Here is a 12,700-nt window from a genome sequence, read left to right as displayed (position 1 = left end):
AAAAAAAAAAAAAAAAAAGTGCTTTAGAACTCAGATTTCTACCACCTGTATGGAATATAAAGACAAAAGGAAGCCCAACAAAACCTAAGGCCCAATGGTGTCTATTCCCAGGGTCAAGGTATAACGCCAGGCTAACCCACCTGCCCTGTGCTGAGCAGTTGGACATGCCTGTGAGTGCTCAGAGTCACACATATAAATGAGGAGGTCAGGCACCAAGGTGCCTTTATTCATTGATTTCTCAAACACAACTCCCTTCAAATCCTGACTCTAATAGGCCAAAGAATGCTACTCATATTTATTTGGTGCCAAATTATTATTATTTTTAAATCCTTACATCTGCACCTTGAAAGTAAACTACAATATCCAGCACAACATTGTCAGACAGAGCTGCTGTATGGCTATTTAGCTTCATTACTGCCTGGCTAATGTTTTAATATGCTTCATCCTTTACAGCTGGAGGAAGGATGTTCCGTTCACTGTATTTAACCAGTTATACTGCATTTAGAGGTAAACAGCTTTTATGGACTATTTGCCCAGAAACTTTAAATAAACTACCAAGTTGATTTTATTTTGGTCAGTATATGCACATATTGACATGCAATTACCCAGAAAGAAGAAAAACTGGCTAACAGGAAACCTACTGTCATGTCAGATGCTGGAAATCAATCTTTATGTAGTATTTACAGAAAGGATTTTAAGATTCATAATCCACTTTTTCAGTGAGTCTCTTATATTTCATTAGTCAATTGGAAGTGGCAGATGAGTCATTTTGCTTTATCTGGAAAAAGTATTTTCATATTTACAATTCCTTTGACAAAGAAGTTTTCATCTGTTAAGGGATGAGAATGCTATTTGGCTATTACCTACTTTTAGAATTCAAACTAACCCTTCAAATGTCTTTATTTAGATCATGTGCTCTCAAACTGTCTTATTGTTTTACTGACACAATGGTAACACTGGGTTCCCAAAATGTCAAAACCCTAATGGAGTCTCTATTTCCAAGAGTAAAATAAAAGACAGCCAACACTGTGGGGTGAAAACGATCCTGACTCCCCCCATCCCCGTAACATTTAGAAACTAAGGAGAAAAAAGTGGGATTGTATTAATAGACTTCTAAAACAAAATGTTATGGAAGTGTTTATTTTTTAAAAGGAGAGTTTTAAGAGAACAGGATGCTTGAAAATGACCAACTCCTACTCAAGGGGAAAAGCAACCACAGACCTTGGCTGAGATGGCACCAATAATTCAAAGAAACCAAGCTAAACAGAATTTTATCTATATGCAATTAATATGAAAACTTCTTAACAGAATGGAACACCCATAACAAAATTTAAGCCCCTTCGTCTTTTGGCAATGAAATAAGTGAAATTAACATAAGGATATTTTGGAAGGGTTGAAGGCCACAGTCAGAATCAAACAGAAAACTTTCAAACCTAGAAAGCAAAATGAGAACTTTCATAGCTCCTTGATCTACCCTATCTAAACAGAAATATTATAATGACTATCCAATAGGTGCTTAGTTTCAAAACGAATACAAGCAATTTATTATTAAAAGCCTATACCTAATAAGCTGCTTTTCTTCTCTGTTCTGCCCCTTTCTCATATGCTTGAGCTTAATGAAGACTATCCTCTGCAGCTGTTCCTGAGGGCAGAGAAGCAAGCAATGGAATAACTACTTTGCTATTCCAATAACTACTCTCAGGCTTACTTTAGCCTGAGAAGCCCCTCACCCCTGAGGACCTTCTCTCTGGCTGGTCACAGCCACTTACGTTTCAATGCAGAAGATTTCAAGAATGGTTTGAGAAAAAGAATACCACCTGTCAAAGGCCATCAGATGGACAGTTATTTGCCAGGCAATTAGCCTAAAGCTCTTAGATGATGATAAAAAACAAAACAAACAACAACAAAACCCTTATATTTTCCTATTGGAACCTTTTATTCTGTTTTGTTGATGCTTAGGGAAAACAGCTTTGTCTATAACTCACTGTGGCCTGGAGTTATGACGCCAACTTGTATTTCGCCAATTAAGAAAGAGGCCAAACTGCATTCTTCTCAGAAGGTCCATTCAGTTGTTAAATGGCACTTAACTGATTTTTTTTTTTCATATAACCTTTAACAAGAACTCATAAGTTGCATTGATTATGCCTCAAGAGATAACGGACCGATGGTAATTCAGATGAGCACCTCTGAAAAGGTTTATCAGTTTTCTGTCCCTTTCCAGCCAGATTGTTTGGAAAACCTTGGGGAAAGACTGAAATTCCCCACCAATCTGAGACTGTATGCGAATTTTTACAACATTAATTGGATAAAACAAGAATCCCGTCATGGCACCCAATAGACCTCCACAGATAAAATCATTGACCAAATGAACACTGCGAGTCGTTGCGGTAGGCAGATGTTCCTTAATGGGACCTCGAAGGCCGAAAAAAAAAGACATTGCTGAGTCCATTCCGGAAAAGAATGGGCACCAAGCCTCGATAATACTCTCCAATTCCATGACATTTCAGTGCCTTGAAAGCCTGGTAAGTGTTGGCAAATCTATCATGATGCTTGTGGTCTTGAAGCAATGTCTGAACCCTTTCCAGCGGAGTGAAAATCGCTTCTGTTGTCCCTGCAAGCACTGCCGCCATGCCACGGGTTGCAAACTCTGGAGCACTGACATGCTTGTCGAGAAGGCAGGATAAATCCTCATACAGACCAAACATAAGTGTAAGCGTAGTTGTCTTCTGCATCAATGGGGGAAGCATTCCACGATACAAGTTTCGAAATCCATCTTTTCTCAACTGAAGTACTGCATCCCGGGTTTTGATGCCATGCAGCTGTTGTCGAAAGAGGACCTTCTGAATGGGAAATGTGATTGCGATGTTGCAGAAGGCGGCACAGCAGCCACACAAGTAATGCTTCATTTCACCAACGTTTGTTATATGCGGTGAGATATCTTGTTTTGAAGATGTTAGTATTGGTGACCTCTTTTCATGAGCTTCTGAATCCATCATGTTGCTTAAGATCTTTCTTTTTCAAGAACTTTTTTAAACCTGTAACACCATCTGAGCCTGGAGTTTGGCAGGATGATAGCTTTTTGATAATGTTCCCAATTTCTTCCATTGTCATTGTTCCTCTAGGTTCTCTCTATTGGAGTCAATTTTGGTAACTGGATTTCTGTTCTCCAGGCGTCCATTTCCCCAACCTGTGAATAACGGGGAGGGGGTTGGACAAGATCACTAAGTCCTATTCCGTCTCTAACGCTCCACAGTCAGGGGTACTGCGGTGAGGAGGCCAAAATCCCAGTCTCCCAGGAGGCAGGGACCCCACTCTCTCCCGGGCTCACCAGCTCCTACTCGCCCCTGTGGTTCCTGCGCACGAGGGAGGTGCCTCCCCAGCCCAGGGCTCGCCCGAATGAAGGCACAGCCTCCTTCGGGAAAGGTCCTCCAGCAGCCTGACAAACACCCGCGTCAACCGGGAGATCCGGGAGCCGACGACGGTGAGAACTGATTCCGCGCGCGCCGCTTGGGCGGGTCCCGCAGCTGCCGGGCCAGGTAAGCCTGCGCGCGCAGAGAACAGGGGTGGACCCCCAGGGTGGCGGGCTACCCAGACCGGACCTTCGGGGCGTTTCCCCTCCCTCCAACCACAGGCAAGAGGAGCCCGGGGCTTCCCCAACGCCCGCCCCGCACTCACCCATCCTAGTTAGGGTTTTCTAGAGGGATAGACCTAATTAGATAGATGTATATATAAAGGGGAGTTTATTAAGATTATTAAGGAAGTGTTGGTCACTGTGGCGCTCCAGGTGGACATGGGACGATGTCGGTGGGGCTCTGGGGAATGTGGTGATGCAGGAGCTGTTGGTCCCCAGCAGGATGCAGTCTTATGGGGTCTGGGCTCTCAGAATGGTGCCATGCTGCAGCTGTTGGGGGTCTCCAGGAAATGTGTGGTACCTCGCATGAGCTCTCTTTCTGGAGTAGTGTTGTAGCACAGACTCCAGGGGGCTCTCTATACCAGTCTTAGGGCCCACGGCAGTTGAGGGGCACTCCGGTGGTGGCTAGGATTGCAGGAGTTCATGATGGGAATGTGAAACTGCTGGAGAATGCTCTCTGACCCTTCCCCCACACTGGGGAGCTGCTCAGGGCTTCCAGCTGATCCCAGTTGGGCTTTCCCACTTGCCTCCCCCTCTTTTCATACCTCAGGTGTTTTCTGTCACTTTTTTGCTGAATTCCAGCATTCTCTCTCTTAGACGCTCTGTTTGAAGGGTGATAATCCAGTTGCTATTTTGGTTCTTCTTTGTGGAGGAGGCTAGTGTCCAGTGCCTCTAGTCAGCCATCTCAAAGCCCCTCCTCTATAGTTTTATTTTTAATTTGTCAATATCAACAAGTGGATCAATCGACTTCCCTTCTAAAAGGTGAAGAGTTCATCACATGTAAGTATCCTTCTTACTTCTTCCCCTTCATGAAAATTGTTATTTATTTTCATTTGGTATATATACTCACAGTGGTATCTCTTATGAGTTATCTTCTTGTGCCACATGCAACATTTAAATCAAGCTGTCATTTAAAGAATGCCTTTTGAATAAAAAATTATTTAAAATATTTAGAAAAGTTTTTTAATAGATTCATTCAGAAAATATTTATTAAGGATCTTGTAATGGGCTAAATAGTGTCTCTGTAATAGTCATATATTGAAGTCCATACCCCCAGTATGTCAGAAGACCACTGTATTTGAAGACAAGGTGTTTACAGAGCGAATTAAGTTAAAATGAGGCTGTTTGGTGAGATTGAATATGACTGATGTCCTTACAGGAATAGGAGGTTAGGACCCAGACACACAGAGAGAAGACCATGTGAAGAGGGGAGACGGTCCCATAAATAAGCCAAGGAAAGAGGCCTCAGAAGAAGCCACTATGGGATATCACTACACGCCTCTTAGAATGGCTAAAAAAAAAAAAAAAAAAAAAAAAAAAAAAACGCCTCTTAGAATGGCAAAAAAAAAAAAAAAAAAAAAAAGAAAAATCATAGTTTTGAATGTTGGCAGAGGTTTGGAGCAACCCTATTTTTCATACATTGACAGTACGAAAGTAAAATAGTATAACTACTTTGGAAAAGTCTTTTGTATTTACCTAAAAAGTTAACTATATACATCATACTACCTAACAATCCATACTGGGCATTTATCCTAGAGAATGGAACTATGTTCAATTAAAAAATCTGCACACAAATGTTGATAGCAGTGATATGGTTTGGCTGTGTCCTCATCCAAATCTCATCTTGAGTTGTAACTCCCATAATTCCCACATGTCATGGGAGTAACCGATGGAAGGTGATTGAATTATGGGGGTGGGTCTCTCCCATGCTGTTCTTGTGATAGTAAATAGATCTCATGAAATCTGATGGCTTTAAAAAAATGAGAGTTTGGGCTGGATGCTGTGGCTCATGCCTGTAATCCCAGCACTTTGGGAGGCTAGGTGGGTGGATCACCTGAGGTCAGGAGTTCAAGATCAGCCTGGCCAACATGGTGAAACCCATCTCTACTAAAAATACAAAAATTAGCTGGGTATGGTGGCAGGTGCCTGTAATCGCAGCTACTCAGGAGACTGAGGCAGGAGAATCACTTGAACCCAGAAGGTGGAGGTTGCAGTGAGCCCAGATTGCACCATTGCACTCCAGCTTGGGCAACAAGAGTGAGACTTCATCTAGGAAAAAAAAAATGAGAGTTTGCCTGCACAAGTCCTCTCTTTGCCTGCTGCCTTCCACGTAAGGTGTGACTTGTTCCTCTCTGCCTTCCGTTATGATTGTGAGGCCTCCCCAGCCACGTGGAACTGTGAGTTCAATTACACCTCTTCTTTTTGTAAATTGCCTAGTCTCAGGAATTTTTTTTTTTTTTTTGGTTTTGAAAATAAGGTGTTTATTATTTCACATAACCAAGTCCAGCAGTAAAGCAATTCTGAATGTGGTTAATTCAGCTGGGTCCTGGGATAGCAGCCAGTACCCAGGTTCTTTCTATCTCTTTATTCTCCTTTCCTTGGCACCTTTTGTTTTTTTTAAATATTTTATTGTGTTTTAGGTTTTGGGGTACATGTGAAGAACATGCAGGATTGTTGCATAGGTAAATACATGGCAATGTGGTTTGCTGCCTTCCTCCCTGTCACCTATATCTGGCATTTCTCCCCATGTTATCCCTCCCCAACTCCCCACTCCCTGCTGTCCCTCCCCTAGTTCTCCCCAACAGACCTCAGTGTGTGATGCTCCCCTCCCTGTGTCCATGTGTTCTCATTGTTCAACACCCGCCTATGAGTTAGAACATGCGGTGTTTGATTTTCTGTTCTTGTGTCAGTTTGCTGAGAATGATGGTTTCCTGGTTCATCCATGTCCCTACAAAGGACACGAACTCATCATTTTTTATGGCTGCATAGTATTCCATGGTGTATATGTGCCACATTTTCCCTGTCCAGTCTATCATCAATGGGCATTTGGGTTGGTTCTAAGTCTTTGCTATTGTAAACAGTGCCACAATGAACATTCATGTGCACGTGTCCTTATAATAGAATGATTTATAATCCTTTGGATATATACCCAGTAGTGGGATTGCTGGGTCAAATGGAATTTCTATGTCTAGGTCATTGAGGAATCGCCACACTGTCTTCCACAATGGTTGAACTAATTTACACTTCCACCAATAATGTAAAAGTGTTCCTATTTCTCCACATCCTCTCCAGCATCTGTTGTCTCCGGCTTTTTTAATGATCGCCATTCTAACTGGCATGAGATGGTATCTCAATGTAGTTTTGATTTGCATCTCTCTAATGACTAGTGATGATGAGCATTTTTTCATATGTTTATTGGCCTCATATATGTCTTCTTTTGAAAAGTGTCTGTTCATATGCTTCACCCATTTTGAATTGGTTTGTTTTTTTTCTTGTAAATTTGTTTTAGTTCTTTAGACTCTGGATATTAACCCTTTGTCAGATGGGTAGATTGCAAAAATTTTTTCCCATTCTATTGGTTGCTGGTTCACTCTAATGATTATTTCTTTTGCTGTACAGAAGCTCTGGAGTTTAATTAGATCCCATTTGTCTGTTTTCCTTTTGTTGCCAATGCTTTTGGGGTTTTAGTCATGAAGTCCTTGCCTATGCCTATGCCCTGAAAGGTTTTGCATAGGTTCTCTTCTAGGGTTTTTATGGTGTTAGGTCTTATGTTTAAGTCTTTACTCCATCTGGAGTAAATTTTAGTGTAAGGTGTCAGGAAGGGGTCCAGTTTCTGTTTTCTGCACATGGCTAGCCAGTTATCCCAACACCATTTATTAAACAGGGAATCCTTTCCCCATTGCTTGTTTTTGTGAGGTCTGTCAAAGATCAGATGGTTGTAGATGTGTGACATTGCCTCTGAGTCCTCTGTTCTGTTCCATTGGTCTATATCTCTGTTTCGGTACCAGTACCGTGCTGTTTTGATTACTGTAGCCTTGTAGTGTAGTTTGAAGTCAGGTACCATAATGCCTCTGGCTTTGTTCTTTTTGCTTAGAATTGGCTTGGGTATGTGGGCTCTCTTTTGGTTCCATATGAAGTGTAAGGTGGTTTTTTCCAGTTCTGTGAAGAAGGTCATTGGTAGCTTGATGGGAATAGCATTTAGTCTACAAATTACTTTGGGCAGTATGGCCATTTTCACGATATTGATTCTTCCTAACCATGAACATGGAATGTTTCTCCATCTGTTTGTGCCCTCTCTTATTTCCTTGAGCAGTGCTTTGTAGTTCTCCTTGAAGAGGTCCTTTACATCCTTTGTTAGTTGTATCCCTAGGTATTTTATTCTCTTTGTAGCATTCGTGAATGGCAGTTCCTTCTTGATTTGGCTCTCTTTAAGTCTGTTATTGGTGTATAGGAATGCTTGTGATTTTTGCACATTGATTTTGTATCCTGAGACTGCCGAAGTTACTTATCAGTTTCAGGAGATTTGGGGCTGAGATGATGGGATCTTCTAAATATACAATCATGTCATCTGCAAATAGAGACAATTTGACTTCCTCCTTTCCTAATTGAATATCCCTTATTTCATTTTCTTGCCTGATTGCTCTGGCTAGAACTTCCAATGCTATATTGAATGGGAATGGTGAGAGAGGGCATCCTTGTCTAGTGCAAGATTTCAAAGGGAATGCTTCCAGTTTTTGCCCATTCAGTATGATATTGGCTGTGGGTTTGTCGTAAATAGCTTTTATTATTTTGAGATACGTTCCATCAATACTTAGTTTATTGAGAGTTTTTATCATAAAGGGCTGTTGAATTTTGTCAAGGGCCTTCTCTGCATCTATTGAGATAATCATGTGGTTTTTGTCTTTTGTTCTGTTTATGTGGTGAATTACGTTTATAGACTTGTGTATGTTGAACCAGCCTTGCATCCCCTGGATGAAGCATACTTGATCATGGTGGATAAGCTTTTTGATGTACTGTTGCAATCAGTTTGTCAGTATTTTATTGAAGATTTTTGCATCTATGTTCATCATGGATATTGACCTGAAGTTTTCTTTTCTTGTTGAGTCTCTGCCTGGTTTTGGTATCAGGATGATGTTGGTCTCATAAAATGATTTGGGAAGGATTCCCTTTTTTAGGATTGTTTGGAATAGTTTCAGAAGGAGTGGTACCAGCTTCTCTTTGTATGTCTGGTAGAATTCAGCTGTGAACCCATCCGGACCTGGGCTTTTTTTGGTGGGTAGGCTATTAATTGCTGCCTCAACTTCAGCCCTTGTTATTGGTCTATTCAGGGTTTTGACTTCTTCCCAGTTTAAGCTTGGGAGGATGCAAGTGTCCAGGAATTTATCCATTTCTTCCAGGTTTACTGGTTTATGCGCATAGATTTGTTTGTAGTAATCTCTGATGGTGGTTTGTATTTCTGTGGAATCTGTCCTCTTTATCATTTTTTATTGTATCTGTTTGATTCTTCTCTCTTTTCTTTTTTGTTAATCTGGCTAGTGGTCTGTCTCTTTTGTTGATCTTTTCAAAAACCAGCTCCTGGATTTATTTATTTTTTGAAGGTTTTTTTGTGTCTCTATCTCCTTCAGTTCTGCTCTGATCTTAGTTGTTTCTTGTCTTCTGCTAGATTTTGAGTTTTTTTGATATTGCTTCTCTAGCTCTTTCAATTTTGATGATAGGGTGTCAGTTTTAGATCTTCCCTGGCTTCTCATGTGGGCATTTATTGCTGTATATTTTCCTCTAGACACTCCTTTAAGTGTGTCCCAGAGATTCTGGTATGTTGTGTTTTTGTTCTAGTTGGTTTTGAAGAGCGTCTTTATTTCTGCCTTAATTTCATTGTTTGTCCAGTCAACATTCAAGGGCCAGTTGTTCAGTTTCCATGAAGTTGTATGGTTCCGAGTTAGTTTCTGAGTTCTGAGTTCTAACTTGATTGCACTGTGGTCTGAGAGACTGTTTGTTATGATTTCGTTCTTTTGCATTTGCTGAGGAGTGATTTACTTCCAATTATGTGGTCAATTTTAGAGTAGGTATGGTGTGGCACTGAGAAGAATGTATATTCTGTGGATTCGGGGTGGAGAGTTCTGTAAATGTCTATTAGGTTTGCTTGGTCCAGGTCTGAGTTTAAATCCTGGATATCCTTGTTAATTTTCTGTCTCATTGATCTATCTAATATTGACAGTGGAGTGTTAAAGTCTCCCACTATTATTGTGTGTGAGTCTAAGTCTCTTTGTAAGTCATTAAAAACTTGCTTTATGTATCTGGGTGCTCCTGTATTGGGTGCATATGTATTTAGGATCATTAGCTCTTCTTACTGCATTGATCCTTTTACCATTATGTAATGTCCTTCTTTGTCTCTTTTGATCTTTGTTGGTTTAAAGTCTATTTTATCAGAGACTAGGATTGCAACTCCTGTTTTTTTGCTCTCCATTTTTTTGGTAAATCTTGCTCCATCCCTTTATTTTGAGCCTATGTGTGTCTTTGTATGTGATATGGGTTTCCTAGATTCAGCACAGCGATGGGTTTTGACTTTTTATTCAATTTGCCAGTCTGTGTCTCTTGATTGGGGCATTTTGCCCATTTACATTTAAGGTTAATATTGTTATTTATGAATTTGATCCTGCCCTTTTGATGCTAGCTGGTTGTCTTGCCCATTAGTTGATGCAGTTTCTTCATTGTGTGATGCTCTTTACCATTTCGTATGTTTTTGGAGTGGCTGGTACTGGTTGTTCCTTTTTATGTTTAGTGCTGCTTTCAGGCGCTCTTGTAAAGCAGGCCTGGTGGTGATGAAATCTCTGAGCAATTGCTTGTTTGTAAAGGATTTTATTTCTCCTTCACTTATGAAACTTAGTTTGGCTCGATATGAAATTCTAGATTGAAAGTTCTTTTCTTTAAGGATGTTGAATATTGGGCCCCACTCTCTTCTGGCATGTAGAGTTTCTGCTGAGAGATCTGCTGTGAGTCTAATGGGCTTCCCTTCGTGGGTAACCTGACCTTTCTCTCTGGCTGCCCTTAGCATTTTTTCCTTCATTTCCACCCTTGTGAATCTGAGGATTATGTGCCTTGGGGTTACTCTTCTTGAGGAATATCTTTGTGGTGTTCTCTGTATTTTCTGGACTTGAATATTGGCCTGCCTTGCTAGGTTGGGGAAATTCTCCTGGATAATATCCTGAAGAGTGTTTTCCAGCTTGGAGTCATTCTCTCCATCACATTCAGGTACACCTATTAAATGTAGCTTAGGACTTTTCATGTAATCCCATATTTCTTGGAGGCTTTGTTGGTTTTGTTTTGCTCTTTTCTCTCTAATCTTCCCTTCTCATTTTATTTCATTGAGTTGGTCTTCAATCTCTGATATCCTTTCTTCTGCTTGGTCAATTCAACTATTGAAACTTGTGTATGCTTCATGAAGTTCTTGTGTTGTGTTTTTCAGCTCCAATTCATTTGTATTTCTCTCCAAGCTGTTTCTTCTAGTTAGCATTTCATCAAACATTTTTTCAATGTTCTTAGTTTCTTTGAATCAGGTTAGAACTTGTCCTTTTAGCTCAGAGAAGTTTCTTATTACCCACCTTCTGAAGGCTGTTTCTGTCATTTCATCAGACTCATTCTCCATCCAGTCTTGTTCCCTTGCTGGTGAGGAGTTGTGATCCCTTAGAGGAGGAAAGGCATTCTGGTTTTGGGTGCTTTCATCCTTTTTATGCTGGTTTATTCCCATCTTTGTGGATTTATCTCCCTGTGGTCTTTGTAGTTGCTGACTTTCAGATGGGGTCTCTGAGTAGATGTTTTTGTTGCTGATGAAGTTATTTCTTTCTGTTTCTTAGTTTTCCTTCTAACAGTCAGGCCCTCTGCTGTAGAACTGCTGGAGTTCCACTCCAGACCCTGCTTGCCTGGGGATCACCTGCAGTGGCTGTAAAACAGTAAGGGTTGCTGGCAGTTTCTTCTTCTGTTATCTTTGTCCCAGAAGGATACCCACCAGATGTCAGCCTGAGCTCTCCTTTATGAGGTGACTCTTTGGATATGTGGGGGTTGGGGAGCTGCTTGAGGAGACAGTCTGTCCTTAATAGGAGCTCAAGTGCTGAACTGTGAGCTCCATTGTTCTGTTCAGAGCTGCTGGGCAGACACATTTAAGTCTGCTGCAGCAGAGCTCATAACCGCCTTTTTTCCCCAGGTGCTCTGTCCTGGGAAGGTGGGGCTTTATTTATAAGTTTCTGTCATGCTGCTATGTTTTCTCAGAGATGCCCTTCCCAGCGAGGAGGTAGCCTAGTCACAGTCTGCCAGCAGGGGCATTGCTGAGCTGCCATGGGCTCTGCCCAGCTGCTGTGTGAACTTCCTTGCAGTTTTGTTTATGGGGGTATAGTTAGAACTGCCTCTGTAATGGCGGACTGTCTCTGTAATGGTGGACTGCCTTGGTAATGGCAGGTTGCCTCGGTAATGACGGACTGCCTCAGTAATGGCAGACTGCCTCTGTAGTGGTGGACTGCCTCGGTAATGGCAGATGCCCTTCCCCCACAGAGTTGGACCATCCCAGGTTGTGCTTGCTGTGAAACTCTTAATCCAGAGCGTTTCAGATTGCTGGTCTTTGTGGGGGTGGGACTGGCCGAGCTAGATCACCTGGTTCCCTGTTTTAGTCCCCTTTTTTTTCAGATGCATGGGCAACTCTATCTCCCAGGCGTTCCAGTCATCAGTTGAAAAGGTGCCCGGATTTGTGTGAGTTTTTGTGTGGATACCCGCTGCGCCAGCTGAAACAGCCACATTGGCGGCTCGTGGCGCTTTTCTGCCCAGGAATCTCCTGGCCTGGCTCCCTGTTTCAGTCCCCTTTTTTCAGTTGAATGGACGACTCTGTCTCCCAGGTGTTCCAGTTACCAGTTGAAAAGGTGCCCAGATTTGTGTGAGTTTTTGTGTGAAGACCTGCTGCACCAGCTGAAACAGCCACTCTGGGGGCTCATGGTGCTTTTCTGCCTGGGAATCTCCTGGTCTGTGGGCAGTAAAAATTCATTTGGAAATGCAGTGATCACTCACCCTCTGTGTTTTCGCTGGGAACTGCAATCCAGAGCTGTTCCTATTTGGTCATCTTGCTTTCCTTGGCATCTTATATACCCCCCCATCAATAACCCTACTGTCTCTTGGGGATGTTTTTATCAACAGCATGAAAATGCACTAATACAGTACATAGGTACCAGTAAAGTGGGGTGTTGCTGAAAAGATACCTGAAAATTTGGAAACGTCTTTGGAACTGGGTTACAAGCAGAGGTTGGAACA

The 12,700-nt window shown here is 41.8% G+C and overlaps 1 pseudogene; it reads right to left on the bottom strand.

Moving 5' to 3' along the window:
- Positions 1-2,101: 2,101 nt before the first annotated feature.
- On the bottom strand, positions 2,102-2,996 carry LOC108302270 (annotated as a pseudogene).
- Positions 2,997-12,700: the final 9,704 nt, after the last annotated feature.

Source organism: Cebus imitator, unplaced genomic scaffold, assembly GCF_001604975.1.
Source record: "Cebus imitator isolate Cc_AM_T3 unplaced genomic scaffold, Cebus_imitator-1.0 Scaffold39, whole genome shotgun sequence".
NCBI lineage: Eukaryota > Metazoa > Chordata > Mammalia > Primates > Cebidae > Cebus > Cebus imitator.
Note: the sequence above shows the minus strand (reverse complement) of the source record. Positions and strands in the feature narration are given on the sequence as shown.